This window comes from Crinia signifera, chromosome 4, assembly GCF_055691185.1.
Source record: "Crinia signifera chromosome 4, ASM5569118v1, whole genome shotgun sequence".
In the NCBI taxonomy this organism is placed as follows: domain Eukaryota; kingdom Metazoa; phylum Chordata; class Amphibia; order Anura; family Myobatrachidae; genus Crinia; species Crinia signifera.
In genome coordinates, this window is record NC_139220.1 from 66,860,953 (window position 1) to 66,882,376 (window position 21,424).

Consider the following 21,424-nt stretch of genomic DNA (forward strand, 5'->3'; position numbering starts at 1 on the left):
AAATAAGAGAGATTGAAAACAGAAAGGCACCTGTAAAGGAAACGGTTAATGAAAAAAAATGTTTACGCTCCTTTGCAGGAGTGTTTGTGTAAGAAGTCCGTGGGGAGCCCTGTTACTAGCCCTACCTCTATCCAGACACTTGCGTTCAGGCTGCAGCGTGTGTGGAGCGGGCGGCGGTGATGGTAAAAGCCGCGTCTGTCTGCGCTCCGTTTCCGCAGCATGTCAGCGTGTTACGGCTTGGCTGGATGTAATTCTTCACCAGACTTGGACTGGGAGGCAGGGTGAGAGCGGCCAGGTCTCCTTTTCTCCACGGGCAGCAGGGATCAACACGTTTCATGCGCCAAGCGCACTTTTTCAAGATAACTTCTACTGGGTTCTGTGGTTTCTTTTATAGGAAAACTTTATTGATAAAAGCGGATGTGGTCATTCAAAAATTTGGTGGGAACCACATTGTCAGGCTCAGCTTAGAGCTTGGAGGAGTAAAATAAGCCAAGGTACTTATGTAGTATCTGGGCTGCCGATTTCTAAATCAGGTCGGATCGGGAGATCGCATCGCATCGCATGCGACCATGCGATGCGATGCGATGCGATGACCCGATTTTTCCATAGGAATCAATGTTAAAATGGACTGAGTTCATTTTAACATGGAATTCAATGGGGAAAATGGGTCATTTTCATACCCCTACTATCCAAGTGGGCATGGAGTTGGATATAAACCTGTGGCGAGCGTAGCGAGCCACCGAGCCCGAAGCGTGGCGAGCGAAGCGAGCCCCGCGAGGGGACGAATACCGTCCCCTCGCGGGGCTCGCTTCGCTCGCCACGCTTCGGGCTCGGTGGCTCGCTACGCTCGCCACAGGTTTATATCCAACTCCATGCCCACTTGGATAGTAGGGGTATGAAAAGGACCCCTTTTTCCATAGGAATCATTTTAACATTGATTCCTATGGAAAAATCGGGTCATCGCATCCGATGGTCGGATGCGATGCGATGCGATGCGATGCGATATCGCATCGCATCGCATCTGATTGTATGCCTTAACTTAAGGCATACAATCAAAAAATCGGCAGCCCAGATACTACATAAGTACCTAAGCCAATACTTCTTTTGATGGCTATTTGGGATAAAAATGATTATTTTAACACACAGTAAAAAGCTTTATAAAAATTATTTCAGGCTGTTCAAAAACAATTAAATACAGGTGCCATTTCTAAGAGAAGAAAATAAAAGGAAGATTTAGGTAAAGGAGGAAATAGAAAGAGAAAAAAATGGAATGGGAAATAGGAGAAAAGTTGGAGAGGGAAAAATTATTTATAAAGAGGGAAATGTGTTGGGTTTTTTTTTGTTTATAGAAATGCATTCAGTTCGAAATCTATATTCATGACTTTTGGTTGGAGGCTTTGCATCTCGAAGATCCACTTAGCTTCTATCTGTTTCAGACGCCTAATGTGGTCTCCCCCTCTATAACTAGGTTGAACTGATGGTACTGGTGACTAGTTCTTGCTTAAGGTTCCAGGCTTTTTTGTAAATGATACGTGGTCTGTCCTGAAGGTATGGTTTGAGATCTTCATCCAATTGCAGGATATGCCAGTTTTTTTCTGTAGAATTTGTTCAAAAGCTTTGTGATTACTATTAAACTGAGTGATAAAAGAAAGTTTATGTTGGTCTTTTTCTTTGTTTTGGGTTTTGAATTTGAGTATGGTTTTGTGGTCTAGTTTGGAAACTGTTTCTAATTGAGTTTTCAATGTTTCTTCTTTATATCCCTTTTGAATGAAATTGTTAGTCATTGTTTGTCCTTGTTTAAGAAAAGTTGCTGTGTTAGTGCAGTGTCGGCGAATTCTTTTATACTGTCCAATTGGGATGTTTTTAACCCAAGTTGAATGATGGTTGCTTTGTACAGGGAGGATGTTATTGCCATCGACGGGTTTTGTATAGGTTTCTGTAGTGAGATGGTTATCTTCTATGGAAATTGTAAGATCTAGGAAAGTGACACTCTTCTTACTTGTTGTGGTGGTAAATTGGAGGTTCAGGCAGTTGTTGTTTAGGTGTTGTTTGAAACCTTCTAGTTCCTCTTCTGACCCACCCCAGACTAAAAATATATCGTCGATATAACGTTTCCATAAAATTATCTTCTCCAGATACTGGTTGTTAGACCAAATGGTGTCTTCCTCCCATTTGGCGACGAATAAATTCGCGTAAGATGATGCGAAGGAGGTCCCCATTGCGGTTCCGCAAACTTGGATATAATATTCACCTCCATTCCAAAAATAATTATGGTGTAATATAAATTCGATGCCTTCCATGATGAAAATGACTTGTCGGTTGGGTAATGTTGATTTAGTTAGGAAGTGATTCGTGTGATTGCATCCTTCTTGGTGCCTTATTGGCGTGTAGAGAGACGTCACGTCACTTGTCCCCAGAATATAATGACTTTTCCATTCAAGGGTCTCAAGTATTTGTAATATATGGATTGTATCTTTAAGAAAACTTTGCTTTTTTAAAGGTTGTAAAAAGGATTGAAGGTTGAAACTGGTTTGAATTTAGTCTGGCTTGAATTTAGTACTCAATAAAGGACTCAAGTTTGCGCCAGATTCATCGGCCAACAAATTTGACCTGTTTGTAGATACACATAAGTTCATTAGAAAATTGAACATAAAAGAAATATTTTCAAAGAAAACCAACCTACAATCAACAGAAGAACCAATAAACCAGACTAAATTCAAACCAGTTTCAACCTTCAATCCTACATTCTGCAAAAGTGCGCACATAGAAACATTCCAAAAAGCAGTAGAAAAAGAAAGCATTAATCTTCCAGACAAGCAAAAAAGAAAGATCAATCTCTCCCAAAAAGAACGACATGCCCTAAAATCCTTGAAAGAAGATCAAACCATTATCATAAAACCCGCCGACAAAGGCGGAGGGGTGGTGATTCTCGAAAAAAATAAATATGAAGGGGAGTTAAACAGGTTACTCTCAGATAATTCAACTTACAAGATTCTCCCAAATAACCCAACCACCATCTTTCAGAACAAATTAATTTCCATGCTAAATGAGGCCCTACTTCTAGGACTCATTAATAGAAATGAATATGATTTTATTCTTGTCAAATATCCAAAAATTCCCACTTTTTACTGCCTTCCTAAAATCCATAAACATCTCACCAATCCCCCTGGACGCCCCATTGTCTCTGGACTCAACTCCATTTCATCTAACCTCTCAGTTTACATCGACTCCTTTTTACAACCTTTAGTTTCAGTTCAGCAAAGTTTTCTTAAAGATACAATCCATATATTACAAATACTTGAGACCCTTGAATGGAAAAGTCATTATATTCTGGGGACAAGTGACGTGACATCTCTCTACACGTCAATAAGGCACCAAGAAGGATGCGATCACACGAATCACTTCCTAACTAAATCAACATTACCCAACCGACAAGTCGTTTTCATCATGGAAGGCATCGAATTTATATTACACCATAATTATTTTTGGAACGGAGGTAAATATTATATCCAAGTATGCGGAACCACGATGGGGACCTCCTTCGCACCATCTTACGCGAATTTATTCGTCGCCAAATGGGAGGAAGACACCATTTGGTCTAACAACCAGTATCTGGAGAAGATAATTTTATGGAAACGTTATATCGACGATATATTTTTCGTCTGGGGAGGGTCAGAAGAGGAACTAGAAGGTTTCAAACAACACCTAAACAACAACTGCCTGAACCTCCAATTTACCACCACAACAAGTAAGAAGAGTGTCACTTTCCTAGATCTTACAATTTCCATAGATAACCATCTCACTACAGAAACCTATACAAAACCCGTCGATGGCAATAACATCCTCCCTGTACAAAGCAACCATCATTCAACTTGGGTTAAAAACATCCCAATTGGACAGTATAAAAGAATTCGCCGGAACTGCACTAACACAGCAACTTTTCTTAAACAAGGACAAACAATGACTAACAATTTCATTCAAAAGGGATATAAAGAAGAAACATTGAAAACTCTATTAGAAACAGTTTCCAAACTAGACCGCAAAACCATACTCAAATACAAAACCCAAAACAAAGAAAAAGACCAACATAAACTTTCTTTTATCACTCAGTTTAATAGTAATCACAAAGCTTTTGAACAAATTCTACAGAAAAACTGGCATATCCTGCAATTGGATGAAGATCTCAAACCATACCTTCAGGACAGACCACGTATCATTTACAAAAAAGCCCAGAACCTTAAGCAAGAACTAGTCACCAGTACCATCAGTCCAATAAATAATGAAGAAGGAGCAAGAACAAATGGCTTCCATTTCTGTTTAAAGTGCAGAGCATGTAAAAACGAAGGAAGAACATCAACCAAACCTGTTACCAATTTTCTTTCATACAGCACCAAGAAAGAGTAAAAAATAAAATAATTCATTTCTTGCGACTCAGAGGGAGTCATTTATCTCCTTCAGTGCCCCTGTGGATACCAATATATCGGCCAGACGAAACGACAGTTGAAAATAAGGACCTCTGAACACATTTATAACATCAAAAGAGGCCTATCGACACATAGCCTCTCAAATCATTTTTTAATCTGCCATGAAAAAAATCCGAAAGGCTTATCTTTTGTCGGAATCCAAAAAGTTCAACCTAGTTGGAGAGGGGGAGACCACATTAGGCATCTGAAACAGATAGAAGCTAAGTGGATCTTCAACCAAATGGCATGAATATAGATTTCGAACTGAATGCATTTCTATAAACAAAAAAAACCCCAACACATTTCCCTCTTTATAAATCATTTTTTTCCCTCTTCAACTTTTCTCCTATTTCCCATTCCATTTTTTTTCTCTTTCTAATTCCTCCTTTACCTAAATCTTCCTTTTATTTTCTTCCCTTAGAAATGGCACCTTTATTTAATTGTTTTTGAGTCAATTTTTGAACCGCCTGAAATAATTTTTATCAAGCTTTTTACTGTGTGTTAAAATAATCATTTTTATCCCAAATAGCCATCAAAAGAAGTATTGGCTTATTTTACTCCTCCAAGCTCAAAGCTGAGCCTGACACTGTGGTTCCCACCAAATTTTTAAATGACCACATCCGCTTTTATCAATAAAGTTTTCCTATAAAAGAAACCACAGAACCCAGTAGAAGTTATCTTGAAAAAGTGCGCTTGGCGCATGAAACGCGTTGATCCCTGCTGCCCGTGGAGAAAAGGAGACCTGGCCACTCTCACCCTGCCTCCCAGTCCAAGTCCGGTGAAGAATTACATCCAGCCAAGCCGTAACACGCTGACACGCTGCGGCAATGGAGCACAGACAGACGCGGCTTTTACCATCACCGCCGCCTGCTCCACACACGCTGCAGCCTGAATGCAAGTGTCTGGATAGAGGTAGGGCTAGTAACAGGGCTCCCCACGGACTTCTTACACAAACACTCCTGCAGAGGAGCGTAAACATTTTTTTACATTAACCGTTTCCTTTACAGGTGCCTTTCTGTTTTCAATCTCTCTAATTTTTTCCCTTCTCATATTTTATATAACCCTCTCTCCATTTACTTGATAGCGCTCATTTCAATCTCTCTTATCTTTTTCCCTTCTCATATTTTATATAACCCTCTCTCTTTTTTTACTTGATAGCGCTCATTTTTTCCCCATTATTGTAAGTTTTTTATTGAGCAGCTTTCCACACATTAGCGCAAGTGAACTTCAACCTCCACATTATTGCTTACCAGTATTTATGCTCCACTACTGCCTGCAGGACAATAGAATGCCACCCCTTGCGATTATAGTAGTCTGCTGGGTTATCACGGGGGGCAATGATGGGAATGTGGGTACCATCGATTTCACCACCACACTGAGGATATCCACGCCTCTTGAATCCCTTGACAGTGTCCTCTAGCCGCTGTTCTTTTGGCAAGGATATAAAGTGCTGGTATAGGGTTTTCAGCAATGCCCATGTGACTTGGTATACAATCTTGCACACTGTGCCAATTCCTACACCAAATAGACAAGAGAGTGTTCGATACTCTCCAGGGGTAGAGTACCACCAAATAGCAATTGCTAACCTCCTGCTGGGCTCAATAGGCTTCCTGAACTTGGTGGTCTGTTTCGTGATGGCGGGGGACAGTAGTTCCAAAATATAGAAAAATGTAGCACGGGACATTCTGAAATGTGCCATCCACTGCTCATCCTGGAAACTTGGAACTGTCAAAGCCTCCCCATGTCTGCGATCTCTCATCCACATTCTTCTGGTTGGTGCAGTTCTCATTTTCAGGATGGTGGAAACACTGGCTGATAACAGCACTCTCCTCCTCCTCAAATAATGGCGATGAGCACTCTCCCTCTCCGCAAAGAATTGGGTCCTTCTCCTCCAGCGCAGCAGTAGGTAGCAGAGTGTTATAAGCTGCATCAAGCTGTCCATGGCAGAATAGTACAGCAAAATACTGCAAAATGTCTGCGGGTTTCAGATGGAAAAGGGGTATAATATAGCGCAGCAGATTCCGTTGGGCTTTACAATAGTAGACCGTGATAAAACAAACTGGGTAACAGACAGACTTGGAGTTTAGAGGGCCCTGCTGCAAGCTTACAATCTATAGATATATAGTAGTGCGGAGTGAAAAAGATGAAATTGAGATATTCAAATTCGGCTAGTGTGGAAAAGTTGTGACTTGCCATGAATAAGAAATGTGAACAATTATTTTGCTCTATAAGTCAATATCTTCTGTTCTGTGCGAGAAACCTAAAGTTTTGCTTTTTAAATGAAAATAATGAAATGTATGAAGAAGCTCCGATCTAGTTAAAATGATGTCAGGATGTCTTAGAGTTGTTCATTAATGTACTTTAGCATAGTAAAAAAAAAGAGTACGCGCTTGTCCTAGAGCCTTGATGGCTAGCCTTGACATTCCAGCTGTTGTTGAAATACACATCCCAGTATGCTCTGCTTCAGTTTTGCTATTTGGCCATGCTGAATCTAATGCAGAGCATGCTGGGATGTGTAGTTCCACAACATTTGGCGTGTCAAGGTTAGCCATCAAGGTCCTAGTGCAAAGTTACTGACTTTGGCAGGAGGAAAAAAATCCCCGATAACTGACCCGTTTTCATGGTCACAATTGTCAATTTTTGGAGAGGATGCTCTGTAATTAAAGTCACCAAGAAACAAAACTTGGGGCAAAAAAATCAGTTTAAATCCCCTTTTTTTGCCCTTAATAGAATAGTGCACCTCTGTGTCTTCTAATGTCCAACTCTTTACTGGGTAATTTCAGTAAACAATCCATTACGCTGTTATTTAGGTGCAGTATTTTAAGCACTTCTGTTTATTGCTACAATTAAAGACAATAAACAGAAGTGTATAAAATTCCTAAAATTTACCTACAGTAAATAACAGAGCGTAATGCATTGTTTAGTGAACTTACTGTAGCATTCAGTAAAGAGTTGGACATTAGAAGACAGACAGAGAGGTGCACTATTCTATTAAGGGCAAACAAAAGGGATTTACCCTCTTTTTTCCCCCCAAGTTTATTTTCTTGGTCACTTCAATTACAGAGCATCCCCTCCCCCCCCCCCAAAAAAAAAACACACAATGGTCCTTATTCAGATTGACACGCTGTCACGCACATTCGAACGCAGCCTTGCAAGAGTAACACATATGCACGCACCCAGCATTGTCACGACTATTGTGGATGCAAATACATTCGCTCGCAAACACAACAAGAATGGAGTGGACTGACAGTGCACGCACACTAAACAGTTCGCACACACATCGTTTTTTCCGCAAACACAGGCAATAGTGTATGCGAGCGAGCAGGCTCGGGACCTGATTCTCCACTCACCAACTAACAACACGCTCGCAGCTCACATTACCCAAACATGAATTAATGGCATGATGGTCCTCATTTAATTTAGTTGATTGAAATCAATAGTCATCTTGCCTTACAATTACAACTGACTCATTTAGTTTAATGGAATGTTTCCTGATTGTGCTTCTCACCTACCCACACTAGGTTCATTTTTACTGTTCCTGTTCTACCAATATTTGTGGCATGTCAAACACCCTTGTTAAATTCCTCTATCACCTTTCTAGTGTATGTGTTGGAATTATTGTATTTTTTTAATTGAACTAAAACTTTTTGCTTCGCAGCAAATATGTAACAGGACACATTTGCATATAAGTTTACACAACTCACTCAAAAAGCATTTGACATCTCAAACACATCATAATTGCAAAATATTGTTTAATAAGATAACCCCTTTTAATACTAATATACTGCAAAAAAAACACACACACACACACACACAGTATCAAAGTATAACATATTTATTATGTACAGGCAACTAATCTAAAACTTTTCTTTATGAATTAAAAAAGAAAAAAAAAACATTTGCAGCAATGTGAATGTTGATCCGGGAAAAGGCTGCCGTGCAAGACTTAAAACCTGCTTTTTCCTACCGTATGTTTTTGAGGTTGAGGCGTACAAGCACTCATGCACACATGCGAAGCCAACACCTAGCACTTGCAGTCAATGCCCATGTGTACGCCCAGTTTTGCCCATTATTCTGTCCGTGCCCATACAAATGCCCACATCACGCCTACTTTGCATGCACTCGTTCGCAAGGCAAAACATGCTCGGTAGGGCCCTTGCGAATATGTAGTTGGCACCTTGCATATGTTATACAAGCAATATGGTTCAATTCTGCAGCTCAATGCGAATTCGCATGCGTGCGTGTCAATCTGAATGACGGCCAATATTCACAATTGTGACCATGAAAACTGGTTAGTTATCCGGGATTTCTTTCTCCTGCCAAAGTCAATAATTGCACTAGGGCAAACTTTTTTTTTTTTACTATGCTAAAGTATATTAATGAACTACTCTAAGACGTCCTGACATAACTTAATTTTACTAGACTGGAGCTTCTTCATACTTTTTTTTATTTCCATTTAAAAAGCGAAACTTTAGGTGTTTTGCTGGAACAGAATATATAGATTTAGAGAAAAATGCTTTTGCATGTTTCTTATTCATGTCAAGCACTGAGCAACATATGCTGGTTTAGGGAGAGATGCTGTTCTGCTGTGGCAGTCTGTCTTCTCTCATCCACTGCCCAGCTCTCTGCACAGAGGTGGATTTACTACTAGGCAGGGGCGGATTGACCCACCGGGACACCGGGCCGTTTCCCCGTGGGCCGGTCCAAATCCTCCTCTGTCTGGCCATTTTGCATGTTTTCCGGCCACGCCCCCTCTGCCAGAGCACACTGTCTGACACCCGTGACCCAGCAGGCCTGTGGCAGTGGCTGGAAGGGTGAAAGCTCCTTAGACAGGAGGACATCGTGCAACAGGAACCCTGCAGGGGCTCATTTCTCCTCTCTTCCCACCAGCACCTTCCTCCTACAGTTGCTGCCAGACTGAACATGAACAGTGAGTACTTCTGTACTCAGCGTACAGCCCCTGCTGAAAGTGTCACGGCACCCGTGAATTTCAAGGGGGGTCGTGGGTGGGGGAGTGGTGGCCGCGAATTTCGAGGGGGGGGGGTCGTGGGTGGGGGAGGGGTGCCCACGAATTTCGAGGGGGGGGTCGCGGGTGTAGGAGGGGTACCCACAAATTTTAATTGGTGGGGGAGGGGTGTCCGTGAATTTCGGAGGGGGTGTGTGCCTGCGAATGGCTTCTTTTTCCTTCTCTTTCTCTCTGTGATCCCCCCTCAATCTCTGCAATCCCTCTCTCTCTATATGCAATCCCTCTATCTCTCTCTGCAATCCCTCTCTCTCTCTGTGATCCCTCTCTCTCTGCGATCCCTCTCTCTCTCTGCAATCCCTCTCGCTCTATCTCTCTCTGTGATCCCTCTCTCTCTGCGATCCCTCTCTCTCTGCGATCCCTCTCTATTTCTCTCTGCAATCCCACTCTCTCTCTATCTCTTCTAGCGGTCCCACTATCTCTCTCTGCAATCCATCTCTCTCTCTCTCTCTGCAATCTCCCTCTCTCTCTCTGCGATCTCTCTCAGCGATCTCCCTCTCTCTGCGATTTCTCTCTCTCTCTCTCTCTCTGCGATGGCAAAAGGGGGTTACTGCTTTTGAGAAGGGCTCCCCTACCTTTCTTCCCCCCTACACGGCCCTCAAAAGACTCCACCCCCTTTTTGGACCCACCCCTTTTGTAGGGCTGCCTGCTTTCCCAGATTTTCTGGGCTGGTTTTCCATCCCTGCTGCTAGGCAACAAAGGCAGCTGCCTAGGGCCTAGCAGATCACATTGGTCCACCAAGGCCTGGATTGCCTAGCAGGGGGCTGACACTTCAAGTACAGAATTATTTAAATTTCTTTAATTTTTCTTTACACCCAATGACTGTTAACGCAAAAAAGAGGAAAAGATTACTCTCTTTATTGGGTACAACTTATAAAATATATTACTCTTTATTGATATACATTAAAATAGGGGCCTACAATCCTTGTCACAACACTTAAACAGTTAAAGTGAGAAAGGAGGTTTATTTAACTAGTTTAAAGGGATTTTTTGGTGAGAAGAAGGGATTTTGTTGGAAGTGAAAAAGGTACAAAAATTAATACTAAAAATTAGTAAGTGTGTCAGCCTTGGTCACAATTGGTCTCAATATAGGGATATTCTCCCATGAGGCATTGGAATAGCCTGGCTGTAATTTTTTTAAAGTGACAAATATATATAAAAATTATATATGATTAAATCAACTTCAGTAAATTACATCACAAAGGATCGACAAAAATACTAAATTTCAGAAAAGCTAACTTCGAATTATTCAGAGAAGCCCTAAAAAGAATTGTGTGGGAAACAGTTTTTGAGGGGATAAATGCTGATGAAATGTGGGATAATCTAAAAAATATACTTGAATCATTAACTATTAAATACATTCCTAGAGTAACTAAGGGTAAATGCAATAAAAAAAAGCCTCCATGGTTGGACAAAAAAGTTAGGTCAGCAATCAACAATAAAACAAGAGCATTTAAATTCTATAAAAATAACTTAAATGAGGAGGCGTTCACCAAATACAAAGAATCAAACAAAATTTGCAAAGAGGCAATCAAAGTAGCTAAAAGGGATTATGAAGAATGCATAGCCACTGAAAGTAAAACTAACCCCAAGAAGTTTTTCAAATACATAAATAGTAAATGTATAATTAAGGACAACATAGGCCCACTAACCGATATCAATGGAAAAAGTTTTACGGAGGACAAGGGAAAAGCAGAACTGTTAAATGAGTTCTTCTCTACTAAGGAAATAATATTGAGGCTCAGCAAAATCAAAACAAATAAATCACCTGGGCCAGATGGGATTTATCCTAGGGTACTAATGGAATTAAGGGAGGAATTAGCTTCCCCTCTACATTATATCTTTGATAATTCACTATCATCAGGAAAGGTACCAAAAGACTGGAGAATAGCAGAGGTAGTGCCATTATTCAAAAAAGGAAAAAAGGAGGATCCCGCTAATTACAGACCTGTTAGTTTAAACTATTTGAAGGATTTTTAAGAGATGGTATCCAGGAATATTTAGACTTTCATAGTTTACTCAGTAATAACCAGCATGGGTTTGTGAAAAATCATTCATGTCAAACTAATCTACTTGGTTTCTATGAAGAGGTTAGCAAAAACCTTGATAATGGAAACGCTGTAGATGTGCTTTTCCTAGATTTTGCTAAAGCCTTCGACACAGTACCACACAAGAGGTTGATAAATAAAATGGAGGACATGGGATTAGGGGCAAATATCTGTAGATGGGTAGGGAACTATAGAGAACAAAGAGTGGTCGTGAACAGTGCCGTATCTAATATGATACCAGTACTAAGTGGAGTGCCACAGGGTTCGGTTCTTGGGCCCATTTTATTTAACATTTTTATTAACGATATTGGTATGGGGTTACTCAGCAATGTATCCATCTTTGCGGATGATACAAAACTGAGCAGAGTTATTAAATCATCAGAAGATGTCACCATGCTTCAAAATGATCTTGAAAATCTAGGTGAGTGGGCAAAAAAGTGGAAGATGAGGTTCAATATGAACAAATGCAAGGTCATGCACCTTGGGAGACATAACCAGTGTGCTAGTTATAACCTATGTGGGGATGAATTGGGTAAATCAGTACTCGAAAAGGATCTAGGAGTCCAAATGGACAACAAACTAGGGTGTAGTGCTCAATGTAATATAGCAACAAAAAAGGCCAACAAAATTCTTGCATGCATTAAAAGGGGCATGGAAACTAGGGACTCAAAAGTAATTATCCCTCTGTACAAATCATTGGTTAGACCGCACCTTGAATACGCAGTGCAGTTCTGGGCCCCGCACTATAAAAAGGACATCATAGAATTAGAAAAAATCCAAAGAAGAGCAACAAAGCTTATTAGGGGAATGGAGAATTTAAACTATGAGGAAAGATTAAACAATTTGGGACTATTTACACTAGAGAAAAGACGTTTAAGGGGGGATATGCTCAACATGTATAAATATCTTAGGGGCCAATATAAGGAACTGACAAACACCCTTTTTTCTACAAGAAAATCTAGGACGCGAGGGCACGAGTTTAGATTAGAAGAAAAAAGATTTTGTTCATCTATAAGACAAAATTTCTTTACAGTCAGAGCAGTCAAACTTTGGAACTCTCTTCCTGGAGAAGTGGTGTCGGCAGACACTATAAATATGTTTAAAATAAGGTTGGATAAACATTTATTGGTTAAAAACATCCATGGGTATGAATAAGTAACAAAATCTGTTTTTAAAATATAACATACTATACAACAAGGGATAAGCTACTATAAACATAGGTTGAACTAGATGGACGCAAGTCTTTACTCAGCCTCACTTACTATGTAACTATGTAAATAAATGTGATATTAAAAGTTTGGTGAAATATATCAGATAGTCATCAGGTGTCTGTCACGGATGTTACCACAGCATATAGTGCTATGGTATTTATTGGCACACCCTTATATGTATTGATGATATGTGTACATTAACAACATATTGCCCAATGTTTACTCTAATTGTAATGTGGTTCGGTAATCCATGTTTTGGGTGGCCCACGAGCATTCTCAAGTTTAGATGGGAGGGTGTGTGTACGCAGATTAACAATTGAATGCAGCCAAGTGAGTATATGCACACATGTATGTTGAAATTAGACGCCCTAAAATTTGCACTAATTCGCACATAAAACTGCGCAGGAAGACATGTCTCATTGTGCTGTGATCCATTGTGTGACTGAGACAGAGCGGAGGATGGAGTCATCACAGCACATTCCATTGCAGAGCACAGCAACCTGTGGGGCATCATCTGCATCTGGGTCCCAGCAGCTGCTTGGTGGAGGAACTGACGCTGAAACACCAGCATCTTCTGGTGATATGGATTATTAAAGCTGATATTTATATAACCAAAGAACAATAAGTGAAATGCGCAGTTTACGTACTTATTCCGTAACTTGCATACCCTTAATTCCTAGCTACGTGCAAACAAAACGTAGCGCAGCGTAGTGTACCTTTTCCATGTATTGTACACGCTGAATCAATAACAGTACTTAGTCTCTAATCTGCGAATACCTTTTAAGGACAATGTCCGTAATATACGTTACAAAAGGGGATTACAGAAAGAAGAAAATACAGGATAACACGTGATACAATTATCTAACAATAATAAGTATACTTTAAAACACTAACAAAGGAACAGAAACAGATACAACTATAATCAGCCACATTACACAGAACAGGAATACAAATGTTACCGTCATGGAATAGCGCAGCGCAGTCCGGTCGGAGCTCGCTATATTCAAATAGAACTATAGCCCGGGTCAATGGTGAGGGGATAACAGCAGTGCCAAAAGTGACCGAGCCAGCCCAGGGTTCGCTATCTTTATAGGGTCAAAAGGGGGAGGTCAAAGGCCATTCCTATTGGTCCAGTGTTCGAATGTCCAGTCCTCAGTGATTGGGGCAAAGTATTACTCCTGGTTTGGATTGGTGCAGGGGGAGTGTACTTTGGTGTCCTTTGTGTGTTGGCATCGTCGTCGGGGGTCGTAAACAGCAAAAAGAACCGGTTATATCTGGATTCCTTTGTCTCACACAGTTTAGTAGAAATAGTCCTTGAAATATGGATTTTGTCCGTAATTATCGGACCATATGAGTTGCGAACTTTTCGCAACGACCGGAGTGCTGCGCATAAGAAACGGAACATAACGATACTAAACATTATACAGACATAGTGTGTATTGCTGATTAAACTATGTGAAGTGCTCTAAACCTTTAATTAACTATGTTTTATTTGGTGTAAATATGGTATTATAAATTTATGTGTATTAGTATGGCTGCGCTTATGATTCACTTTGTTACACAGACTCGGGTATTTATACTTTATTTGCACAACTCTGCGAACCAAAATGGCGGCCATACTATCCTAAAATGGCGTGTGTGCAACTCGACTTTAACAGTCCACCCTTTGACAGTAAATACAAAACTGTCACAGTACAAAATATGGTACTTATGTATTATCTGGGCTCCCATGTTAAATGCACCCCATTTTTTCATACCCCTACTATCCAACTACGGCTGGAGTTGATTTTATATAGTGTGGCGAGCGCAGCGAGCCACCGTGCCCGAAGCGTGGTGAGCGCAGCGAGCCCCGCGAGGGGACACGGTCTCATAAGAAAAACGGGAGCCCAGATATTACATAAGTACCCAAAATATTTCCTAAAACACAACAAAAATTCATAATCCTAACAAAAATTTTGGGTTCATTGAATTTTACATAAAAGGGGAGTAAACCATCTGCTCTTTGGCCAATCCAGGATCATGGATAAATGAGGGGCCACATTTATCAAACAATCTACTCAGGGTGACGAAGGATAATGTACAATTTTGGGATAAAAATAAAAACAGGGGAGGTTACACTATATACAATTTTTCAGATATGGCATCCTTTGGTAGGCATTGTTTGTGACAACAGACCCTTGGATTCTTTGTTGTCTCTCTTTCTGGTATGCTTTTGAGTATGCTGGCATTATTACTATCAAACCTCCTTACCAACATCCGGTCCTTGGTAACGTATCAAGCTTAGAGATTCTATCTTGACCTAAACTGGGTCGGGTAACACACTCTCAGAACTCTGTATCATTTCCCCAATACCTGGCAGCAGTGCGAAAGCAGTATCCTTGACTTTGGGGATAAGAACGGATAGTGGGGGGAAGCAAAAATAGGACCCATAATAATGAAGGAGAAAAAAAATGAAAAACTTGTTAATGATCCTTCCAACCTGTTACCAGTGGGGTTTGTCACAGTCCTTTTTGTAGCTTGTACAGGTTGCTTGACCGTAGCTGCTCTCCAGTCCTGCCGAAATTATGCCTCTAGCGATTTCTTTCTTTCGCTCTTAGTGTAAGGACCTTCTGGGTTTCTGGTCTTTTGGCAGTTGGACGAACGTACCCGAATCTCTCTCTCTGCGACTTTGTTAATTGAGGTAGTGCTGGTCAACAAGACTTGGGGTGGTTCTCTTCAATAGTCTATCAAGCAACCTGTATATGGCAAATCATGGGAAACAACAAAATTTCCTTGTTCAAGGTTATGACAGATGTCAACAAAGTCCTTTTGGCTGCCTTTTTCCCAGCGGTGAATACATCATTGGTGTTGTACTTGAAACAAGGGTCAGTTCGTGGTTGAGTCTAGGATCTTTTTGTGTCATTTCCATAACACATGGCTGCCAGCCAAGCAATGTTTCGATGGGGACAAATGAGGTGGAGTTCTGAGAGTGATTCTACTACTATGCAGCACAATGGGCAGTGCCCCTGGCCATAGCAATTCTCTTTCAGCTATAACTTTACCCAGTTTGTTCTTGATAGTACCCTTCACCTTCTCCACCATAGCGGTTATTTGGGGTAGGCAGAGAATGTGGGGTGTACCATCAGTCCCTAGGAGTTTACATTTGATTCAAAACTTTTCATATACACTTGCTTACTCAGGGGTGTTTCTGGGCTACCATATCAATACACACAACACATCAACACATATGGAGAAAATAAAAATATAACTAAACACTTTTAGAGTGGACTGTACAAAGTCAATTTGTTTTACCTGCAGAGGATCCTGCTGGAGGAGGGATGTGGAGATGGCTCTGTGGGAACAGCCGTTCCAGTATCTTTCCCCAGACAAGTAAGGCATGACCTTGTTGTCTTATCTGTCTGTGGGCACACCAGTAAGTTTTGGCTAATTTCCACATACCTTCCCTGTTCTCTGAGTCACTGGTTTTCCTTGTCCATCTTTCTATTTCTGTCCACATCCCTCCAGCTTCCAGACTGCTTTCTCCTGCAGGGGACACAAATCTTGTATTTTATGTGACTACATTGACATTTACAAGGGAGCAAAAGCTATTATCCGCAGAGCGCGTGGCTCACCCAGCTGCCTCGCCAGCATGGTCATTATCAAGTGACACTGAATCCTTATCAAAGGTGTGGGTTTTACACTTGACAACAGCCACTCTGTCCGGAAGCTGTGCGGCTGTCAGGAATCTTTTGAACTTTCAACGCTTGCGCCACTGGAGTGCCAGCTACTGAAACAAACATCTCTGAGGCGCCATAGGGCCCAAGATCTTCTGCATTACCCATTCAAACGTTCTTAGAGTCAGCATAAATATTGGCTGCTTTTCCCTCAGCCCGCAGCACTACTAATGAGGCTGCTGTTGCCGAGTGAGACGGTCCAAGGGGGTCCAGGCTCTACTATACCTTCTCCATCTATCACGGTATAGCCAGTGTACAATTTTTCCATCTCAGTGTTCTCTGTGGCAGCTGCCATCAGTGAAAAGAAAGAGGGAGAAAAATGAATTACCTCTTCCAATGGGTTGTTACCACCCTTTGGGGACATGCTGCAAAGGTCTGATTCAAACATGTCATGCAATCATATTCGTCTAGGCTCCCACTAACCTCTACCATTCCAGCAACCTCGGCATCAACCCCCACCCTTTGTGCCTTGAAAGGCACACCTGGTAAGAGTGTTGCTGGGTTTACAAAGTTACCCATGTTACTGGTAACATTTATAGAATTCATCAATGCAAGTTCCCATTTAGTGAACTTGGCTGATGAATATTTTTCTCACGTTTAGGCAGAATTTTTAGGGTTCCAGACTACATGAGGAGCATGATTAGTTAAAACATACCCCAACACCATATCCTCAGTCTTATTTACTGGTAGTGCTATGGCAACTACACTGTGTAGACAAGTAGGAAGCGCTCGAGTAACTGGGTTTAATTGTACACTGCAGTACGACATTGGTCAGGCTTGCATCACCAGGTTTCTTAAGTCACTATGTCTGTCGCACACTCAATAGATGCCTGGTATTCCAAATCACATGGTCTCCTGTGTCAGTCATACCCAGTGCAGGGGCTGTAATCAGGCCTGTTTTTGGTACAACAACCACCAGGCATCGTGGCAGAATTCCTTTTTACTATCATCCACATGAGTCTGTGGAGACATGGGTTTGGTGATTACACCTATTCATATGTATTTTCTCTGCTGGGTGTGCGACAGTGTTTTGAACTCTTATTCTATCATTTGTGGTGTTTAAATTACTACAGTGTCCCAGATTCTCCCCCTCTCCCCCCACTCAGACACAACTGCAATCTGTCCTGCGATACCTTATGTTCTGCCTCATGGGAATACACCAGGAGTTGTCTATCGCCATCTACCTGTGTTACAAATTTCTCTTTTATTTGGATGACAACAGGATTTGGCACTATGGGGGAATTGGCTCTCAACTATTTGGTTTTCACCCTTTTCAAGTCCTGTTCTGGTCTGTAAGCCCTCCCTCCTTTCTCTTACCCAGTGGGGGTAATACTATGGGCCGTGTCTAGGGGTATTAACTAAAAGGTTCTCTTTTGGGAACCTTGCTATCTCACTGGGTACTTTTCAGCTCGACTTCAGGTTTCAAATGGTGATGTTGTATTTTGGGGCGCTATGCTGTCTGTTTTTAACTGGGTTTCTATTGAAGCTATCATTGCCATTAACCCTGTGTCCCGCCCATCTTTAGTTCAAAGGGAACTCGGTATTCATGCTTTAGTTTTTAGCTACCTTAGATGGGTTAAAATCTATACAGTAAAATGCAGCATTAGTCATAGAGGTATATCTAACAATTTAGCATCTTGTTCGTGCATACTGGTCCTGTTGTCTCTAAGTTATGAATCTTCTGGAGCCCAGAAGCAGACATAACTTATCTTTTCAGCCAGTTCTGTAATTTAGAAGGTAAATCGTAATCGCTGCAGTCAATATAGACAGAATATTTGGTCTGCAAGGGCCTGATTATGATCTCTATTGGTTTTACCAATGGGTAATGCTGCATTTTTCCTGTTACCCCAATTGTAACTACCGTTTGTTTTGCCCAACCTAAATCCAGAGGAAGGAAAAAAATTGTTGGCAGGGTTAAGCAAAAAAAACCTTTAGCTTTTAAACCATTACACTTACCCGTATCTGAGGCTCCTCCTTCAGATGTTGTCATGTTACCTGGTTGTGGGGTGTATGTATGTCCTACTCCCTGTTTGCATATATGTGTCATGCTTAGGGCAGCGTTGGCTACTAGGTGGGGCTATGGCAATGTGTTGAGACCTACCTGTCTCCTCCCGGTGTGTCTCCCAGTCCCTTACGTATGTGTTATGTTTCCTATGGTTACCTACCCTGCAATGTCTGGCTAGGTGTCCTATGTTACCACAGTTGAAACACACAGTTTGTTTCCGTCTTACCGTGTCTGGCCTTGTGTGTTGTGTGTTTTTGGTTGGAGCCTCACTGAAAGTGTGACTGCTAACTGCCATCAATTTAAACACACCGTTTCTTTGCATTTCTTTCATAATTCGTTTGTCTATATCAACAGCAGATTTTCTTAGCGTGTTTATGGTCATTTCTCTGCAGTTGGGAAAATGGTTTCTATACTGATTCTCAAATTTTCCTTAAGACCTTGTATCAGCACAGAGACAATCACTCCCCTACAATGTATGTTGTCCTTGGGGTCAGGGACACCAGTGTGTTTTGGCAATGCCTGCAAAGCACGGTTGAAATATTCGCTGGCAGATTCACCATCTTTTTGTTTGATAGTGAACGTTAGGATATTTTCAACAGTTGCAGGGAAATATACACCCATTTGTATATTTATTAGGCGTATATTTTCCTGGTTGCCCTGTTCAGTTAAAATCTTATCGCCCTCCACACCACTATCCCGAATAAATTTTGGGATATCTAGTTGTGAATGGAGGCAAGCTTTCAAAATGTATCGCCAATCCTTATTGCTGGGCTCATCTGAATTTCCCAGATCCCTTACAAATTTCTGACACTTTGCCAGATTTTTCCTGGGATCAGGGAAATTTGAGATGATTGAACGACGTTCCAATCGTGTCCACGTATTGTGCATGTCGCTATCCCTTACAGGCATTACCTCATCCCTGTCTCCCCGTCCCCAAGGAGGTTCCACTGTGTGCAGAGGGTAGACTTGTATCCCCTCTGCAAGGGTAGACTTGTATCCCCTCTGCACCACTGGACACCATCCCAGGAATAACCATCTCTGTGCCATGTTGTGTGTACTTACCTGTGTCTCCAAGTGTGTTCCTGGCATCAGCCATCTCCTCGGCCAGGATGGCAGCAGCAGCTTGGACTGTCTCAGCTTTTCTCTCCTTTCCGCTAGCTTCACAAGGGATGGCTGGTGTCAGGAACTCCTCCTGTGGACCTGTACCTTGCTTATAGGGGGTAGAAACAGTATACAGGTTATTCATTTTCAGGTGTTTGTTGGTTTCACTTTGGACTTGAATTGTTCCCTTTTTTACACATGGGGAGATAGGAACATCCGTATTCCTGTGGCCGATTATATTTGCATCTGACAAATAACCACGTTCCCTTTGAATTTTACTTTCCTTCTGCCACAAGTTTAGACATTCATTCTGTTAAACTCTTTCCTTGAGTGACAAGAGCAAACATATCTGATCTCTAACTGCTGATAAGACTTCTGGATCGAAACTACCAACACTGGGAAATTCTACTTTGCTGCCTTGTGTCATTTCTTTCCATTTATTTAAGTAAACAACTGCTCGTTCACCGTGCTTCCTGCACATTTTGAATGCCGCCGATCCTTGTGGTCGGCGTAATTCTTCCCTAGGTAGCACGACCCATTGGTGTGAGCTACGGTTCCCCATTAAGGGAACGATAGGTTCACTTTTAAGAGGCCGGTGGGTAATTTATCAGTGAGCAGTACCCAAAACACTCCTCCTCCGTTTCCGCACTTAAGCGTGACACTCAGTCTATGAGGTATCCTGTACTCAATCACCACAGTCTTCTGGCTAGCAGCAAACTGCTAGTCGACTTGCAGGGTGCGCCCGAGTTTTGCAGAACACAACAAAACTTGTTTTTCCTGTATCCTCAAAACTGGTATTTCTAAAGCAGCTAATCAGATCACTGGGTTCCAATTTAGTTTCTTGTACCCTTCCGGTGGATCAAAATAGGTAGATCCAAGAAAGGGGCCGTTCCTATGGGCACGTCGTCACGTGCACCTATATGTCTTATTTCAACACACAATCTGGACTGCGCTGAGTCGTGTCGTCACACACCCGTTCTCCTCAATGATTGTTTCACACTGGGTGCTAGTTACACCTTGGTCTTACGCTTAAACTTGAAATATTTCTGTACAGAAAATCTTCCCTAGTTGGTAGTTTCTCACTAGATACTTATGCAGGTATAAATCCCTTTAATGGCTATAGGAATCTATTAAAATAATGCTTGAGTTGCTTGTTTTTGAGAAAAATGAACACAAAAAAATAACTTATTTACTTTTATTAATTACCGCTTTATCCACAGTATGTTAATATACCGTTTACATAAAGCTTGTGATTAATACTAGCCACTTCTGGGCTCCTATGTGTGCTGCATGTGCAGTGCCAGCGAACAGCCACATGTGCACGTGTGTTTGTTAAAACCTGTTCACAGGCCGTCGATGAATCGGCCACCCACGTGTTCTACAGTGTATTTGTAAGGTCACGATCGGGTTTCGCTGAACGCAGTAATTGTGCACAAATGCGAAATAAATCCCTTAACTCAGTCCGAAAGTTACGTATAAAGATGCGAAATAAATCCCGCACTAAATCCGTAAATTACGTACAAAGATGCGAAAATTTCCTAACGTAAGCACGTGCGTGCGTACCTTGCGTAATACACAATAGACGCTTCACGTTACTGTAAAAGGCCCAGAACTTATCGTCACGTGGCGGAGTCCCTGGCCCTGCAGTAACTAACAATAAGAGATTATAGTTTTGCACAGAAGGAATCTTCTATGTACTATAATAAGCACAGGTCTTTGCCTCCACGTGTGCGAAACTTTATCGCACGTGGCACATGTACTATAATAAACAAGCAACTCAAGACACTATACCCTGTTAAACTACTTGTGGCAGGCAGAAGTATAGCTTACTAAACACTTAATATACTTTAAAACACGTGG

General features: G+C 41.5%; 1 protein-coding gene across 2 annotated transcripts in view; it reads left to right on the plus strand.

Moving 5' to 3' along the window:
- Window positions 1-21,424, plus strand: part of SLC23A1 (solute carrier family 23 member 1) — a 514,139-nt gene that overhangs the window by 368,053 nt on the left and 124,662 nt on the right. The window lies entirely within an intron of this gene.